The sequence below is a fragment of the Haematobia irritans genome, chromosome 1 (genome assembly GCF_050003625.1).
Source record: "Haematobia irritans isolate KBUSLIRL chromosome 1, ASM5000362v1, whole genome shotgun sequence".
NCBI classification, from domain to species: Eukaryota; Metazoa; Arthropoda; class Insecta; order Diptera; family Muscidae; genus Haematobia; species Haematobia irritans.
Genome location: NC_134397.1, coordinates 77,492,895 through 77,510,920, shown reverse-complemented (window position 1 = coordinate 77,510,920; position 18,026 = coordinate 77,492,895). Strand labels below are relative to the sequence as shown.

Sequence of the window (18,026 nt, the reverse complement as noted above, 5' to 3'; positions counted from 1 at the left end):
TCATAACACCCTTCTCACGCAGTATGAGCTTGCAGGTAGGCAGGGGCATACCAACGGATTCCAGTTCCCCTGGAATATGTAAGGTAGTTCCTTGCTAGCTCATCTGCTTCGCAGTTCTCCGGTATGTACCTAAGGCCAGGCACCCATATTAGGTGAATATTGTACTGCTCAGTCATCTCGTTGAGAGATTTGTGGCAGTCGATGGCCGTTTTCGAGTTAAGGAACACAGAGTCCAAGGATTTTATTGCAGGTTGGCTATCTGAGAATATAGTAATGCCAACATTTGTTGGAACATTACTGCTAGGCCAATTCGCCACCTCTCTTATTGCTAATATTTCAGCTTGAAAACACTACAGTGGTTAGGTAAACTTTTCGCCGTTCGAAGTTCCAGGTCTTTAGAATCTATTCCGAAACCCATTTGTCCTTCCATCTGTCCACTACTTTTGGGAATTAGAATGTCAAACTTTTTGTCGAGAAGTGGTTTCGCCAGAGCGCAATCCACTACATTAGGCACATCTGGCATTATTTCGAGGACCAAACTGTGACCATGCGTTTTTTTTTTCAACCACAGCGATAGTTCACGCAACCGTACAGATGTTGTTGCTGCTGACTGTTTGACTAATATGTCTAAAGGTAATACATGCAGAATGACATTAAGATAATCTGCTTCTAAGCTTGTCGGCTGCTGAAGTGCCGGCTACCAGTCCACAACACCATATAGCATAACATGTCCAACCACTGCGGTGTACAGCCAATGCACAATTTTCGGTTTAATCCCCATTTTTCCCCTATTCCATTCGATGTCGAAAAACGCAACGATTGTGTATTCATTGACAGATAGTAAGCTTTCAATAAAGCTGACTAGTTCATGCAAAGCGGTCTCAGTAGACCTGCCCTTCGAGTATGCATGCTGTCGTTTTGAGAGCAAACTGGAATCGACGCTAGTTCTAAGATAAATATCTATCATCCTCTCAGAGTCTTGAGAAGGAATGAGGATAAGCTGATTGGTCGCAAATCCTTCGCACTCGAATGAGAGGCTTTTCCCGCTTTAGGTATGAAGACGACTTTTATTTCCCACCACTTTCCTGGAATATATGCTATATGATAAATCCTGTATATATCGCCGACAACCACGGGATAATTCCGTCAGTCACCGTTTGTAACTCCGGTAGAGTAATTCCATCAGCTCCGGGGGATTTGAATGGTCCAAAACTATTTAAAGCCCATTTTATTTTAGATTCTGATTCAATTTCCTCAATAGGAAATGACCACTGAGCGGCAGTGGCACTGCGCCTTCCGATGTTTTATTGAAACCTGGAGCGGAGTTAGTGGATGCTAGTACATTCCGTAGTCTGGAAGCCTCGGACGTCTACTCAATACTGCTGCAGTAATCATTCCAAGAGTTGTGCTGAACCCTTCTCAATTCTCGTTTATATTCTCTCAGATTCATCTTGTTAGTGTCCCAATCCTCCGGAGCTCTTGTGGACTTTGCTTTGTTAAAGAGCTTCCTGCAGGATTTCCTCATATTACTTAACTCCGTAGACAACCATGGCGGTCGATTTTTCCACCTTGGTTTTCCTCAAGGGCTTACAGCTTTCAGTGAGATGTTAAAGGCCTTAGTAACCCGCTCCATTGCCTGTTCGATATCTTGAACAGTGCTCATATTTGTCTCTGGTATTTCCGGTATCATCATATTGAAGGATTGCTTATACTTATTCCAATCAGCTTTCCTAACATTTGGCGTAAATATGGTCTTGGTGGTACGAACATCAAATTTGAAACTGATGTATCGATGATCTGAGAAGTTATGTTCCCTCACAACTTGCCACTCAGATATCTTATCATTCAGTTCCGGAGAGGGCAAAGTGATGTCCAAAACCTCTTGCCTATTTTTGGTGACAAAGGTTGGTGCATCTCCCTTATTGCAAACTACCAGGTTAGTACGCAAAATAAACTCTTTTAGCGTCTGTCCCTTTGCATTAGTATCACTACTTCCCCAAATACTATGATGTGCATTTGCATCACATCCCATAATGAGTTTTGTCTTTGTTTTGAGCGACTCCTCAACCAGGGTGTTAACGGCACATGCTTATAAGCATACATTTATTAGATATATGCGATTAAAATTCGATTTTGGAAAAAAAATTGAAAAACTTCTTTTATCGATAAATATTTACTTATTTTTTTTTTGAAATAGTTTTAACGTTTTTCCTTATTGATGCGTTAATTGTTTGTTTGAGTGTACGCAATCCATAGTGGATGGTACATAAGATTGGGCCTGGTCGAACTTTTGGCCGTCTATACTTATTTCAAACATTTTTATTTTGAATACAAAGGCTCAATGCCTTTGATAAAATTACTTAAAATCTTAGATTAGAGTCAATCTTTGCAACGCTTGCCATAAATTCAGATTTATTTGCCCTTCAAAAAATACATTGTAGCAAAAGATAATTTTAGTTTGTCTAAAATTTCGTTCCGGAGGAGAGAAGAGTGGGTGCCGTTTATTTGACCATTGTTTCGAATTTTGAATCTTTCTTTTGCACAATTTGTCTATGACATTCGATTTTAACGGAAGGATACACATTTCAATGACGAGTATCCTAATTTTAATGAAACAATTATTTTTGCGTAATCTTTCCTATTACGACAATACTTTTTCAGTGTAGAGACATTTCTCTAACCTACAAATGGTTTTTTATTACACATTGGCTTAATGGAAACTAATTTAACCTTAATTAAAGGACGATTTAAAAAATTTAAACATTTCTTTTCTTTTCTTTGTATAAAAGAAATGTTTCCTTAAATTCAAAATTTTTCAGTATATTTTTTTTTCTATTACAAGTTGAAATTTTTATTTTCTTTTTTTCGATGTTAGTTGCTACTTTAGGCTAACAGGGCATACGTTATTCAACAGAAGTCCCAACTCTGAAACATAACACATGAAACCATTGGGTTTTGCACAGTACAAATACTCTGTTAGTTTAGTTCTTACTCTCCGACTGTGATGTCGATGATGGAAATCGTGCGGTGTGAAATGTATTCGTTTGTCCGTCTATCGCGTGAATGAGTGAGGTGTTGTGCATTTATGTTCTGCTGGCTTTAAGGGAAGCAAATACAATTTTGTATGTTTAAATTTAATGGAAAAGGTCAACGTAATATGAAAATATTTTTTTTTTTTGCAAGCGGATAATTAAATGAATGGTCATCAATAAATTTTAGTAACAAAAGCTGATACAAATCTTAATCTCTTAAGGAATTAATCAATAAATCAGATACAACGAATCCTAATAAATAAAAATCAAAGTGTGTGGCCTTAGGTGGAAGTTTTTTCTAGTGTGATACACCATTGAAACAAAATTAAATAGTTGTCTTCAAGTCTAGAACGATAAACTTGGCTGAGAACGTTTCTATATAAAGAATTTTACAGCATTTTAAAAACTCGACTACGTCAAATGCATTTGTCTATCTACTTCCATGAAAAATAAAAAAACACTTGTCGGTACAAGTTAATTCAATACAAATACAAAGAACTATACTCGTTAAACAAAATTCAGGTTAAATTTGCAATAATTGAATACGTACGTCTTAACTAACGACCGATGTTCTGACGATGAAATTTATTTGCTAGAAGATATACTACATTCGTAGTGTATGAAGCAGCAATAAAGATAATAACAGTAGTTAAACAAGTTAGCGAATAACACATCATTATTATTTGACGAAAACTTCATTGTTACATTGCGGATTACATTACCTGAACATAGACAAATAACCATAACCGGTCTCTTCGTGTGCACAAAACAGCTGAGGAGATATGCGAATATTTGCCAAACATTGAAAGAGAAGTAGAAAGCTGAAAATATAAACCAAGAGAAAGAGTGAGAGGGAGAGAGGTGACTAAACAACTAGTTAAACAAAGTAAGTTATCAATTAAAGCCTAGTGTTGTAGATAAGTGATAGCGTTGTCAAAAACAATCGATTTCGTTTACACCATTACCCAGCACCCCAATCTACCAACGCTATCACACAAGTAATTATTTTTAAGGCCTTTAAGCCAAATCGATAAAAATGGGAAAAACAGAAATACAATGCTATCAAAAAGTATCAATGTTTGAACGAACCTTAGCAGTTTGTCAAAAAGGGGATATTCTTTCAATATCTTTCCCTTACGAAATAATGAAAACCAGAACAAATGCCTCTTTCCAAACGAACATCAATCAGCACTTACCCACTTATGTATATTCGACGTACAACAGCAACAGAATGAGTTTAATTGTATAGTCAGCGGTTTCTACTTCGCTTTCTGTTTTTTTCCCAGTGGCGAATTTGTTTTTTACTCCTGCTTTTAAGAATTTCTTTGCCAATAATTTTTGAGTATGAGGTAGACTCATTACACCCAGAAAAAAGTGACCCCTTCTTTAAGTTAAAATGAACTCATTGTGAAAAAAGTTGAACTTCGTATAGCGCCAAAGACATTTTTATTTGTTTGAACGATGTGATTTTCGTAGAAATTAGGTATAATGGATTCCATATATTAGTTAACGTTTTCCTATATTTATGTACCACTATCCTACAGAATGAAAAAAATTTAACTGAATTGAATTCATATATGGGATGATTTTATTGAACTTTTTTCATTCATTTGGACAAATCTTACATATTTGTGGTAAAACTTTTACTTCATAATTAGAACTGCTTACCTTCGTTTTTAAATACAATTTTATTTATTTATATAAGCAATTTTATCTTCAATAAAAGACATGTTTTATTAATATATTGAATACATTTATTAAGAATCAACGGCATCGACTGTTATTGAAATATTAGTTTATTATTCCACTATTTCCAATTTCCATGTGAAATTGTCAACTGTAAACCGCACTTCTTCTTCTTTTGTACTTTTCACTTTTAATAAGTTGCTGCCTAACGATTTTGTCCTCCTTTTACAATTTCAATACCTACAAATATAAAAAATCATAAACCATTTTTGTGACAAAAGGTTAGCGTCACTGAATATTACCTGATAATTGAAGATTCCAAAATGAAGACAAATGAAAGGGTTGTTATTCTGCTGGTGTTTTCTTTCTTTATACACCATCACGAACATTGATAGATTTATTTTCAAAAACACGAAAAATTTTCTCACTAATTTAAAATAACAAATATTTTATATATTTTATTTGTTATTTATTATATTATTTTACCATATTATTTTTTAACAATCTCTCCGTATACCACAACAACGCGATTCCAACTAAAAAACAACCCACGCGCAAACATATCGATTACACCCACGCGCAAACACATCGATTACGATGACAGGTATCGATTACAGGTAGACAATAGAAATTTAGGAAAATTTCCTATATTCTAACAAGTGTGTTTCCTTAAGTTTTGAAAGGATTGCATACGTCTTAGCACGAATGAACTAAAATATTTTTCTATGCCAAGTGTTGTTCGTATGTATGAAAAACTTTCTATTATAAAGGAAGTCGCAATTATCATTTTATAAGAAATTTTACTAATTTTGAAGAAACTTGGTTTTAGTTCGGTTTTTGTTTATTTTTACGAATGCTTTGTTATCGGTGAATAAAATTTTCTTTTTCATTAGTAAATTCTTATACCCAGCGAAGAAAATAGTATGAGTAAAATTCCATGCCTTATTCTAGTTAATGAACTATTCCTAACTGCTTACAGTTTAGGATTTTTTTACTGTAACGAGTAAATTTTATTATTTTTCACAAAAATTTACCTTAATGGAAATAAAATGGATAAACTATATTGATGAAAATTTTTTCCTTTAGTTTCGAAGGCTCTTTTTTCTGGGTGTATAACTATGAATTATTTAATGCACTTAATGTTGTGTGTAGAAACTATATATCGGTGTATACATTGCTTTCTTTTTAACTGAATTGATTCTTGCCAACAATGAAAATTTGATCCTGCTCTATTCATCCGATTGATGTTCCTATGATCCTGTGTTCCGCGCCCTTACTGTCTCCGATGCAATTCTTAAACTTTGTCTGGTCACTGGGGTCCCTACTGACCCATCAGTTTATATATGTTGGGGAGCCCTTATTGACTCAATGGGGTCCTTATTGACCCAAAGGGTCCCCTCTGACCCCGGGGGTCCTTTCTAGCCCATTTTAAGTGTAAGATTATATTTGATTAAATAATTCAAAGTTATATTTTGTTAAATCCCGGCTGATAATAGCTGTGTAAATAAATAAATCACTTTCCACTACGGATAAATACCTTACCAATTATATATAGCCTCATTATTTGAGCTACGATCCATAACACTAGTTAAAAAATAAATTTCATTTACACTTGATGAGAGGCTACTTTTCTTATGTATTTTGATCTGCTGAATTCGAAAAAAATTTAAAATTTTTTTAATGGAGCAGTTTTTGAGATATCCCGTTATTTTTCGTTTTTCGCTCTTTTTTCACTAAACAAATTATATCTCGAGTTACAAATGTCCGATTATATCGTTGTTGGTACTTAAATGAAAGGTATTAAGATGAGGAATAATCGTTTACAATTGATAAGTTAAGTGGTTCAAAAAATATAGTATAGATGATACTCTAACGTAAGTAATAAGACCACACTCTCAAAAAAAAAAATCACTTCTGTAGCATATACCCCAAACACATTTTGCTTCAAGGATATATATTTTCAGGATTGGTCCAAACAAAATATTGTTTGTATTGTTCAAACATATTATGTTTCACCTTTGTGTGGATATATTTTTAAGGTGCCAATTGGTTACTTCCATTATTTTACTTGCAGCATAATCTCTAGGTCTCTCTTTCTAAACACATATGTGTTTATAGGACATTTCTAAATTAATATATGTTTGCATCTAAGCATATTAACAAGTATATACGGCCGTAAGTTCGGCCAGGCCGAAGCTTATGTACCCTCCACCATGGATTGCGTAGAAACTTCTACTGAAGCCGATGGCAGGGTATCTTAAAACTTCCTAACACCGTAATATATACCACATAGTCCATACGTGGTATATATTAAACTAAAAAAGGCCGATTAAATACGTATATAATTAAGTTTAAAATTTCTATAGAAATAAAATTTTGACAAAATAAAATTTTGAAATTTTCTATAGAAGTAAAATTTGGGCAAAATTTTCTATAGAAATAAAATTTGGAAAAAAATTTTCTATAGAAATAAAATTTTGATAAAATTTTCTATAGAAATAAAATGTTGACAAAATTTTCTATAGAAATAACATTTTGACAATGTTTTCTATAAAAATAAAATTTTGGTCGATTATTTTTGGCTCGGGTGGCAACCATGATTATGAACCGATATGGACCAATTTTTGTGTGATTGGGGATCGGCTATATATAACTATAGACCGATATGGACCAATTTTGGCATGGTTATTAGCGGCCTTATACTAACAACCGGATCGGATGAATTTTGCTCCTCCAAGAGGCTCCGGAGATCAAATCTCGGGAACGGTTTATATGGGGGCTATATATAATTATGGACCGATATGGACCAATTCTTGCGTGTTTGTTAGAGACCACATTCTAACACCATGTACCAAATTTCAGCTTGGTCGGATGAAATTTGCTTCTCTTACAGGCTCCGCAAACCAAATCGGGGGATCGGTTTATATGGGGGCTATATATAATTATGAACCGATGTGGACCAATTATTGCATGGTTGTTAGAGACCATATACTAACACAATGTACCAAATTTCAGCCGGATCGGATGAATTTTTCTTCTCTTAGAGGCTCCGCAAACCAAATCGGGGGATCGGTTTATATGGGGGCTATATATAATTATGAACCGATGTGGACCAATTTTTGCATTGTTGTTAGAGACCATATACTTACAACATGTACCAAATTTCAGCCGGATCGGATGAAATTTGATTCGTTTAGAGCAATCGCAAGCCAAATTTGGGGGTCCGTTTATATGGGGCCTATACGTAAAAGTGGACCGATATGGCCCATTTGCAATACCGTCCGACCTACATCAATAACAACTACTTGTGCCAAGTTTCAAGTCGATAGCTTGTTTCGTTCGGAAGTTAGCGTGATTTCAACAGACGGACGGACGGACGGACATGCTCAGATCGACTCAGAATTTTACCACGACCCAGAATATATATACTTTATGGGGTCTTAGAGCAATATTTCGATGTGTTACAAATGGAATGACAAAGTTAATATACCCCCATCCTATGGTGGAGGGTATAAAAAATGACAAAATATATTGAATATTGTCCCCATCATCCAATCCGTTTAAAATTTGGTACGCGATGTTTGTATATATTTCCTAACCACCATACAAAAATGGTTCATAACGGTAATTAATATAGATAGCCCCCATATAAACCGATCCTCAGATATGACATCCGGAGCCTCTTGGAAGAGAAAATTTTTCACAATCAGGCTTAAATTTTGGTATATAATTTTAGTTACGCCCTCAACAACCATGCCAAAATTGGTCCATAAGGCTCCATAAATTAATATAAACCCATATCCAGATTTAACCTGCGCAGCCCTTTGGAAGAGTAAAATTCAACCGATCAGGCTAATATTTTTAACGTGATGTGGAACTTTCGGCCGTTTATTGGCTTGTTGTTATTTACCTCTTTGAGGGAATTAAGCCTCACTCGGATAACTACACAAAAGCTTGGAGATTATGTGCGACATAATTAAGCGGGATTGCTGTAATAGCAAAGTTTTCTTTTAGTGCTGGATACCTAAGCTGTAACGAACTAAAGCACAATCATACTTATCCAGAACAAGTAAAAATATGGAGTCATACCATCACTTGCTAAAATTGAGGATTGTACACAGTAGTTAGGGTTTCCATATGGATAATTTTCAAAAGAGAACTTTCGCTTTAAAAAAAGAGAACATTTTAACAAAAAAGAGTTTACAATAAAAAAATTCTTTATTAAATAATGAATAATTTTATTGATGTTAAAATTAAAATAATAATAGTTTCTAATGATAGAAACAACGAAATAAATATATAATAAAACAATAAAAAACAAAAAGAATCACATTTTCTTAAAAAATAAACAAAATAAATTCAAAAATAAATTCAAAAAATAAAACACACATGTTCCTATGATCTCGCCCACAATTGACGACGACAACGTATTGGCGTATTTACGTCGTACGTTCAATTACATATATTTCTAATTTTAACGCCGTACGTCGAAACGTCGCAATTGTGTTCCGGCCTTTAATTTGACAACAGATTTAACCCAGTAAACAATTAGTGGCGAATAATTGTGGCGAATTCCTACTAAATAAATAAAATTCCATCAATCTAGGATTTTTTTTGAAATAGAGTACATAAAGAGCACTGTTGGACATAAAAATACGGCACCAAAAAAAGAGAGTGAACAAAAAGATACAAACACAAAAAGAGAACATGTTCTCTTTAAAAGAGATGTAATGGACAGCCTAACAGTAGTTAAACTAACTCTAAATTTAACTTATGTTTATTGCTAAAAAAATATTTGTAAAGGGTGATTCTTTTGAGGTTAGGATTTTCATGCATTAGTATTTGACAGATCACGTGGGATTTCAGACATGGTGTCAAAGAGAAAGATGCTCAGAATGCTTTGACATTTCATCATGAATAGACGAACGATCTGCCACAACGTCGAATTTTCAGTGAATGGGCCCTAGAAAAGTTGGCAGAAAATCCGCTTTTTTATCGACAAATTTTGTTCAGCGATGAGGCTCATTTCTGGTTGAATGGCTACGTAAATAAGCAAAATTGCCGCATTTGGAGTGAAGAGCAACCAGAAGCCGTTCAAGAACTGCCCATGCATCCCGAAAAATGCACTGTTTGGTGTGGTTTGTACGCTGGTGGAATCATTGGACCGTATTTTTTCAAAGATGCTGTTGGACGCAACGTTACGGTGAATGGCGATCGCTATCGTTCGATGCTAACAAACTTTTTGTTGCCAAAAATGGAAGAACAGAACTTGGTTGACATGTGGTTTCAACAAGATGGCGCTACATGCCACACAGCTCGCGATTCTATGGCCATTTTGAGGGAAAACTTCGGAGAACAATTCATCTCAAGAAATGGACCGGTAAGTTGGCCACCAAGATCATGCGATTTGACGCCTTTAGACTATTTTTTGTGGGGCTACGTCAAGTCTAAAGTCTACAGAAATAAGCCAGCAACTATTCCAGCTTTGGAAGACAACATTTCCGAAGAAATTCGGGCTATTCCGGCCGAAATGCTCGAAAAAGTTGCCCAAAATTGGACTTTCCGAATGGACCACCTAAGACGCAGCCGCGGTCAACATTTAAATGAAATTATCTTCAAAAAGTAAATGTCATGGACCAATCTAACGTTTCAAATAAAGAACCGATGAGATTTTGCAAATTTTATGCGTTTTTTTTAAAAAAAAGTTATCAAGCTCTTAACAAATCACCCTTTAGTTAAATGTCATTATTATTTTCGAAACTTTACACATCTTAATAAAATCTTACTTTTTTAAGTATGTTTCAAACATTTTATGAACTAAAAATGGCCGTACACATAAGTTCAATGTGAACTAAAGCAAAAGAAAATTTTCATACGATTCTCAAAAATAGTAAGAATGAACTACTGTATGGTTAAAATGGTCATGATTTGGCGCCAATATTTTTCTTTACTTTTAGTAAATTTTTTCTTATATGAGAGGGTGTAATTTCGTGTAACTGTAAAAAGTACAACAGAGCCTTAAATTTTCCTGGTTTGTGGAAATCTCAAAATGTGGAGAACAATTTAGTTCAATTTTCGCACGAGTTAGTTTATATTTCTTACAAAACAGTTTAATAGTTTATTTTTTTTTTTCGGTGTATTGCCTAGTTTTTGGCCAAATTAATAGACTTGTTTTCTTATTTTACAAGTTATTCACACTAACTGGTTAGTTTGTACTGATGACCTATTCTATGTAGAAAACCGGAACAACAATGTTCTGTTTTTAACGATAATCGCATTGTTAAAAAGTATAAGCAACAAAATAAACAAGTTTTCTATTAGTAAACATTCGTTGTCGCTTAATTTCAGCTATGTGATATTTAAAAAATGCATGGATCTATTTTGTATGGCAAATAAGTTTGCATAATTTATAATTTGGAAACCAGTTTTCGTTCCTAAATTAGTGAATCAAAAGTTTATATATGTATGAAGCAAACGAGAAATGTTGCGGTATTATTTCATTTTTTGGGGCTTTGATTCAAATTTAAGATTGGGATGAATAATATTCCAAAATTGATTTTTTGGGCTTTATTTCATTTACTATTGATAGAAAATTGTACAAAAATCACTATAAATTCAGTTTATCCAATAATACTTATGTAATGAAAAGAATTGTTAATTCATAATAATATTCTGTTGAAGTGAAGGCGAAGGTTCAAATTTCGAAATAATTTCGGACGCAACAAGAAACTGTGGACCTCTTTATATTCTTGAACAAAAGCTTGTACATAAAACATCGGGAGTTAGTAAAATCATAAGGATTTAGAACAATCATAAGGATGAAGTACTAGTGCAGACAACAATTTATTGACAGTTTATCGAAGGATTTTATATGTTAAAAGTAGACTTGAACTTTTCTTTAACGTTTTTATATATGGGTGTAAAGCTTTAACTTGTATTAAAAAAGAAAATCATCTGCATGCACCTTAAATTGTGAATGTCTGTTTGCGTAGAACAGAAGACGTATGTATTTAACAGACAGAAGATTAACTTTTCGATGAAGGCAATTAGTTAGTTAGTTACACCCTCAAAAAAATCGCTTCTGTAACATATACCCCAAACACATTTTGCTTCAAGCATATATATTTTCAGGATTGGTCCAAACAAAATACTTTTTGTATTGTTCAAACATATTACTTTTCAACTTAGAGCATACAAATTCTAATGAAATTTTCTTTGTGTGGATATATTTTTAAGGCGCCAATTGGTTACTTCCATTATTTTACTTGCAGCAAACACTCTAGGTCTCTCTTTCTAAACACATATATGTTTATAGGCTATTTCTAAATTAATATATGTTTGCATCTAAGCATATTATATTTACAAACATTTTATGTCCCAAACATAATATGTTCTAACATATTAACATATATGTTCCAAACATGTTATGCTAGTTTATGAACATTATATGCTTGCACTTAAAAATATTGTGTTACAAAATTTGAGTTCCAAACATATAATTTTTACACCCAAACATAGGGAGCCACCGGGTGCAATGGTTAGCATGCCCGCCTTGCATACACAAGGTCGTGGGTTCGATTCCTACTTCGACCGAACACCAAAAAGTTTTTCAGCGGTGGATTATCCCACCTCAGTAATGCTGGTGACATTTCTGAGGGTTTCAAAGCTTCTCTAAGTGGTTTCACAGCAATGTGGAACGCCGTTCGGACTCGGCTATAAAAAGGAGGTCCCTTGTCATTGAGCTTAACGTGGAATCGGGCAGCACTCAGTGATAAGAGAGAAGTTCACCAATGTTCACAATGGACTGAATAATCTAAGTGAGCCTGATACATCGGGCTGCCACCTCACCTAACCTAACCTAAACCCAAACATATGAAAAACAGTTTTTTTCGTCCGTGTAGGTCATTCGATTTTAAAATGGGAGTCTTAATATAAAAAGCCGAATCTTATATATCCATCACCACGAGTTACTTGGAAATGCATAGAATTCGAGAAAATTTGATGACAGATACTTTCCCAAATAGATCGGTTCAAATGGTACGCCTCCCAAAGATAAACTTAAAGCGACAACATGGAGACTATATAACATTCTGGATTTATAAGAACATTTTTGTTTGAGTTTTAGAAGAATTTTAAAAATCTCGTCAAAGCGTACAAGATGAAATAAAGCCCTAATATGATTTGAAACCTAAATTCTATTAATTTTTACCCACATATACGCAAAGAAAAAAAAACGTTTGGAAAACGTGTACCGAAAACATTTTTCTTTTGTTAGAGTTTTTTGAATTGCTTCGAAAATTTTAAACTTTTATCACCAAAAAAATTCGTTTGTTACAAAATTTTTATTTTTTCAATAAAAAAAGTTTTTTTTTGAAACAACAACACAGTCCATTTCGTTTATATCAAACACTGTTCTTTTCTGACTTTAGGTCTTTAATAAGACACATTTTACAGTTCAAAATTTAATATACTACAATGTAATGTTGAACATTTTTTCGGAATCTTCCGAACATATCTGGAATATATGTAAAAAAACTTAGGTCGAGCAGGGATTGAACCCACGACCCTTGGCATGCAAGTCGGACGTAGCAACCACTGCTCCACGGTGCCAAACTAAATGTTTGTTTCTGTTAAATAAACTTTGTTTATTCGGTTCGTGGGCGCCGCAAGCTATGCTATGTAAATATAACTTATATGAATATTTATCTATTGATGACCATAACAGGTACATAGCTCAGTGGTTAGTGTGTTGGCTTACAAAGTGCATGGTCCGCGGTTCGATTCTCCGTCCAGGCGAAAGGTAAAAAAATTTTAAAAAATTATAAAATCGTATAATTTCTTCTACATTGTTGTTTACAGGAAAAGGTGTTAAGAACTAAAAAACCTCGTGGATGTGAGAAAGATGTGAGGGAAAATGCAATTAGCAGCAATAAAACAATGTTTTTTTTTTTGAGTTTGTCTTTATGAAATTGTTTCTACATCCTGGAAAAGAATAAACGTTTATCACAAAAAGTATATACTTTTCTTCCAAATACACTCCCTTACAGCGAAAAGCAAATGAGAAACGAACTTTGTCTAAAATTTCGTTTGGGAGGAAAGAATTATTTTTTTGCGTGTAGGCTCGAGAAGTAAAATCGGGAATTTTTCCTTTTAGTTTCGTGCAATTTGCATGATCAGTGCACACGTTTTCTTTTTTAAACATAAAATACATCTAAATTTGTAATTTCCAAATTTTCAATTACCAAAACATACACTGAAAAAAAGCATACATTTAAGACACAATTCTCTTTTAAATTTAGGTTTTGTGTACTTGCTTCTAGGAAGCAATTTTTAATTTTTCGCTTTGTCAGCTTTTTTCTTCATATGCTATCAAAGTCCTTTAAAAACGAGTTAACGACAACTTTATTTTCCAAATTAAGACTCGACTTCCAGTAGAAATTATGGTATGTTTCAAGTTAAAAACGTCTTTAAAATAAAGTGTTGAAAAACATGTCCTATTTTGAACAATTTTTTGCTTTGTAGTCAAGATGCAAAAAGGCAACAAATTTAAAGACAATTTAATTAAATTTAAAGAATATTTCTGAATTTATTAAAGTCAAGTTGACCTTAGGCCAAACATTTTTTCTTTCATGTTATGATACCCATTGTGATATTATAAGGATATTACGACTTCATTGAAAAGTTTATCGACTTTTTGACAAGGAAAAAACTCTATATTAGAGAAATGCGTCTTCCGTGCAACGCAAAATTTGCATTCGTATTTTAAAGACATGAAATCTTTGACCTTACGACAATATTTTTTTCAGTGTAGACCGATACACATCTATCTATCTAACAATAACCTATTTTGAAAACAGATTGTAAATCACAAAGAGATAGTAAACTGGATTAAGACTATAAACCAATAAAGTTCTCCTTGGTTGTTAACGCTGTTTCGTTAATGCCAAATAACTGGTGGCAAATTTCAAAACATTTACTTTTGAAGAAACAAAATGAACATCAAAATCCTTTTCCTCCATCCAAATATCATATTTTGTTTCTAAATATCTACATTTTATATTCAACCTTGAAAGTATAGGTCATCGTTATTGCACAGACATGAGGTTCGCTGGAACGAAAAGGCCTTCCCATCATATGCTTGGATAAATTTATACCGCTGCTGGATTGTTAATTGTAGTTGCAGTCAGTTCTAGAAAAACACAACACACAAAACAAAAATCCAATCAACCCTTTTCAATTATACACAAACATATCTTTACTCATATGTCTTTTTATAAAAGTATGGGGGGATGAGGAGCAAACATTGAAACCTATTTGAACTTTTATGGGTGGTGTTATTTCAAGTATCTTTGATTTCGAATGTACCAATTAGGGCTGTCATTCGGAATCGATTTTTATAAATTCCGGGATTCGAGATTTTAAAATATAGAATCTCGGGATTTTTTTTTTGGATCCCGACATTTTCGAGGTTTTTAAAATATTTTAAGTAATAAAAATCTACAGCGCCAAAAATTGCTGTACATTAAACCAATTTAATTTAATTCAATTTTATTAACAAAAGAACATAAGAGAAAATTAAAAAGCAATTTCAAAAAATAAAAATTATGACAAAAAAGCAATTTCATATCGCTATCTTATTCAGCAAAACACTTGTGTTAATCCTTTTGTACATCATGGTTTTATGTAACAGATAAACGCGACCTTGTCATTTTATCGACGGAGCTATCATTAGAGCTGTTTTCTATCACTGGATACCCTAAGCCGTGAAGGTCTAAAAGAAAACGAGTACTCGTTCATCCAGGACATCTCCAAAAAAATGCTACATTGTTATCAGCTGTTTAAAAACAATCACAGAAAAGAAGTGAAATCTTGCATTTTTATTGTGAATCGAAGAAGCATCACTTTATCAAAATACAATCTGGCAACATCGTCGCGACTTGCACTGATGAGATGTTCTGGATAGAACACCAGTGCAACGATGTTCTGTATAGCCCATACAAATGTGCTAAAAGAAAACAGCCCAGTGCTAAAAGAAAACAGCCCTATTGTTTGAGGACCTTATCGTTTACTTCAATTTTTGATGAAATTCTGCTTTTTATAGTATAATGTTTATTAACCCTTTCACTACCGATGTCCACTTAGAAGGACATTCGAAAAAGACACCAAATTCTATTTTCCCACTTAGTTTCGATTTATTTATCGATGTTATTTTAAGGCTTTAATCTAAATAAGCTATAAATATTGTCCATATTGGTGAGGTCAAAAATACATTTTTATAAACTTCTTTAACAATAAACGAAAAATACGAAAATTTGAGACAATTTTTGTACTGTATGTTTCTAGTAAATGGACATTTATACAAAAACTATAGCTGTTAAATTTACGGGTTCTTTTTTGTATTGTTTCTCACGCCGAAAAAAGTGAACTGTTTTATAGGAAGAATGAACTACCACGCACGAAAATTGAACTAAATTTTACTCCACATTTTGAGATTTCCACAAAGCGTTGTTAAAACCAGGAAATTTTTATGCCCTGTTATACTTTTTAACTGCAGCTCACGAAATTACATCATCTCATAGAAGAAAAAATTAACTAAAAATAAAGAAGAAAATCATTCGCGCCAAATCATGACCATTTTAACCACACACAAAAAAATTTTCAGTAGTAGTTCATTCTTACTATTTTTGGGAATCGTACGAAAATTTTCATTTGTTTTAGTTCATATTGAACTTATTTATACGGTCATTGAACTCTATACTCACGTTTAGTTCATAACATTTTTGAGACATACTTAAAAAAGTAAAATTTCATTAAACTGTGAAAATGTCGACAAAAATAATAAAATTTAACTACAAGCAAATAATTTTTTTCCAATACAAATAAGTTAAATTTAGCGTTAGTTTAACTACGGAAACTTTTTCTGTGCACACTTTGAAAGATATAGCGCTTATTTTCGTAAGGCTATTTGGTCACAATTCAAGAATCAAGTTTTCAGAACAAGCTCATACAGCTCTTGAAGTAATTGAGGTAGGTTTTCAAAATGAAAATTTTTGTTATACATGCTGTTACACTGTTAGAAAAATATGTTTTTCATATGTTCCGATATAAACAAAATGTGTTTCGGGCACGATTTTAAACCACAATATATTTAAGTGCGAACATGTAATGTTCCTAAACTAACACTAAATGTTTGGGACATCTATGTTAATATGTTAGAATATATTATGTTTGGGGCATCAATGTTTCATAAAAATCATATGTGTGAATACAAACATATATAAATTTACAAATTTCGACTAAACATAAAGGGTGATTTGTTAAGAGCTTGATAACTTTTTTAAAAAAAAAACGCATAAAATTTGCAAAATCTCATCGGTTCTTTATTTGAAACGTTAGATTGGTCCATGACATTTACTTTTTTAAGATAATTTCATTTAAATGTTGACCGCGGCTGCGTCTTAGGTGGTCCATTCGGAAAGTCCAATTTTGGGCAACTTTTTCGAGCATTTCGGCCGGAATAGCCCGAATTTCTTCGGAAATGTTGTCTTCCAAAGCTGGAATAGTTGCTGGCTTATTTCTGTAGACTTTAGACTTGACGTAGCCCCACAAAAAATAGTCTAAAGGCGTCAAATCGCATGATCTTGGTGGCCAACTTACCGGTCCATTTCTTGAGATGAATTGTTCTCCGAAGTTTTCCCTCAAAATGGCCATAGAATCGCGAGCTGTGTGGCATGTAGCGCCATCTTGTTGAAACCACATGTCAACCAAGTTCAGTTCTTCCATTTTTGGCAACAAAAAGTTTGTTAGCATCGAACGATAGCGATCGCCATTCACCGTAACGTTGCGTCCAACAGCATCTTTGAAAAAATACGGTCCAATGATTCCACCAGCGTACAAACCACACCAAACAGTGCATTTTTCGGGATGCATGGGCAGTTCTTGAACGGCTTCTGGTTGCTCTTCACTCCAAATGCGGCAATTTTGCTTATTTACGTAGCCATTCAACCAGAAATGAGCCTCATCGCTGAACAAAATTTGTCGATAAAAAAGCGGATTTTCTGCCACTGATTTTGGTAATAAAATTCAATGATTTGCAAGCGTTGCTCGTTAGTAAGTCTATTCATGATGAAATGTCAAAGCATACTGAGCATCTTTCTCTTTGACACCATGTCTGAAATCCCACGTGATCTGTCAAATACTAATGCATGAAAATCCTAACCTCAAAAGAATCACCCTTTACATATGTTGTGATATTTTATTCAAAGCGACAGAGAGAGTATAGAGAGAAATAGAGATGGAAACCGGGAG

The 18,026-nt window shown here is 33.6% G+C and overlaps 1 protein-coding gene and 1 long non-coding RNA gene across 2 annotated transcripts in view; one reads left to right on the top strand and one right to left on the bottom strand.

Annotated features, from left to right (window-relative positions):
- The first annotated feature begins 2,986 nt into the window (after window positions 1-2,986).
- Window positions 2,987-18,026, top strand: part of Cerk (Ceramide kinase) — a 76,427-nt gene continuing 61,387 nt past the window's right edge. Inside the window, exon 1 of the mRNA XM_075290888.1 lies at window positions 2,987-3,918. The gene's annotated coding sequence lies outside the window, so the exon portion shown is untranslated. The remainder of the gene's footprint in view (window positions 3,919-18,026) is intronic.
- Window positions 4,764-5,222, bottom strand: LOC142239346 (uncharacterized). Its single transcript, XR_012723004.1, has 2 exons — window positions 5,021-5,222; window positions 4,764-4,958 (listed from the first exon to the last, which is right to left on the bottom strand). It is a non-coding gene; the product is annotated as an uncharacterized LOC142239346 (long non-coding RNA).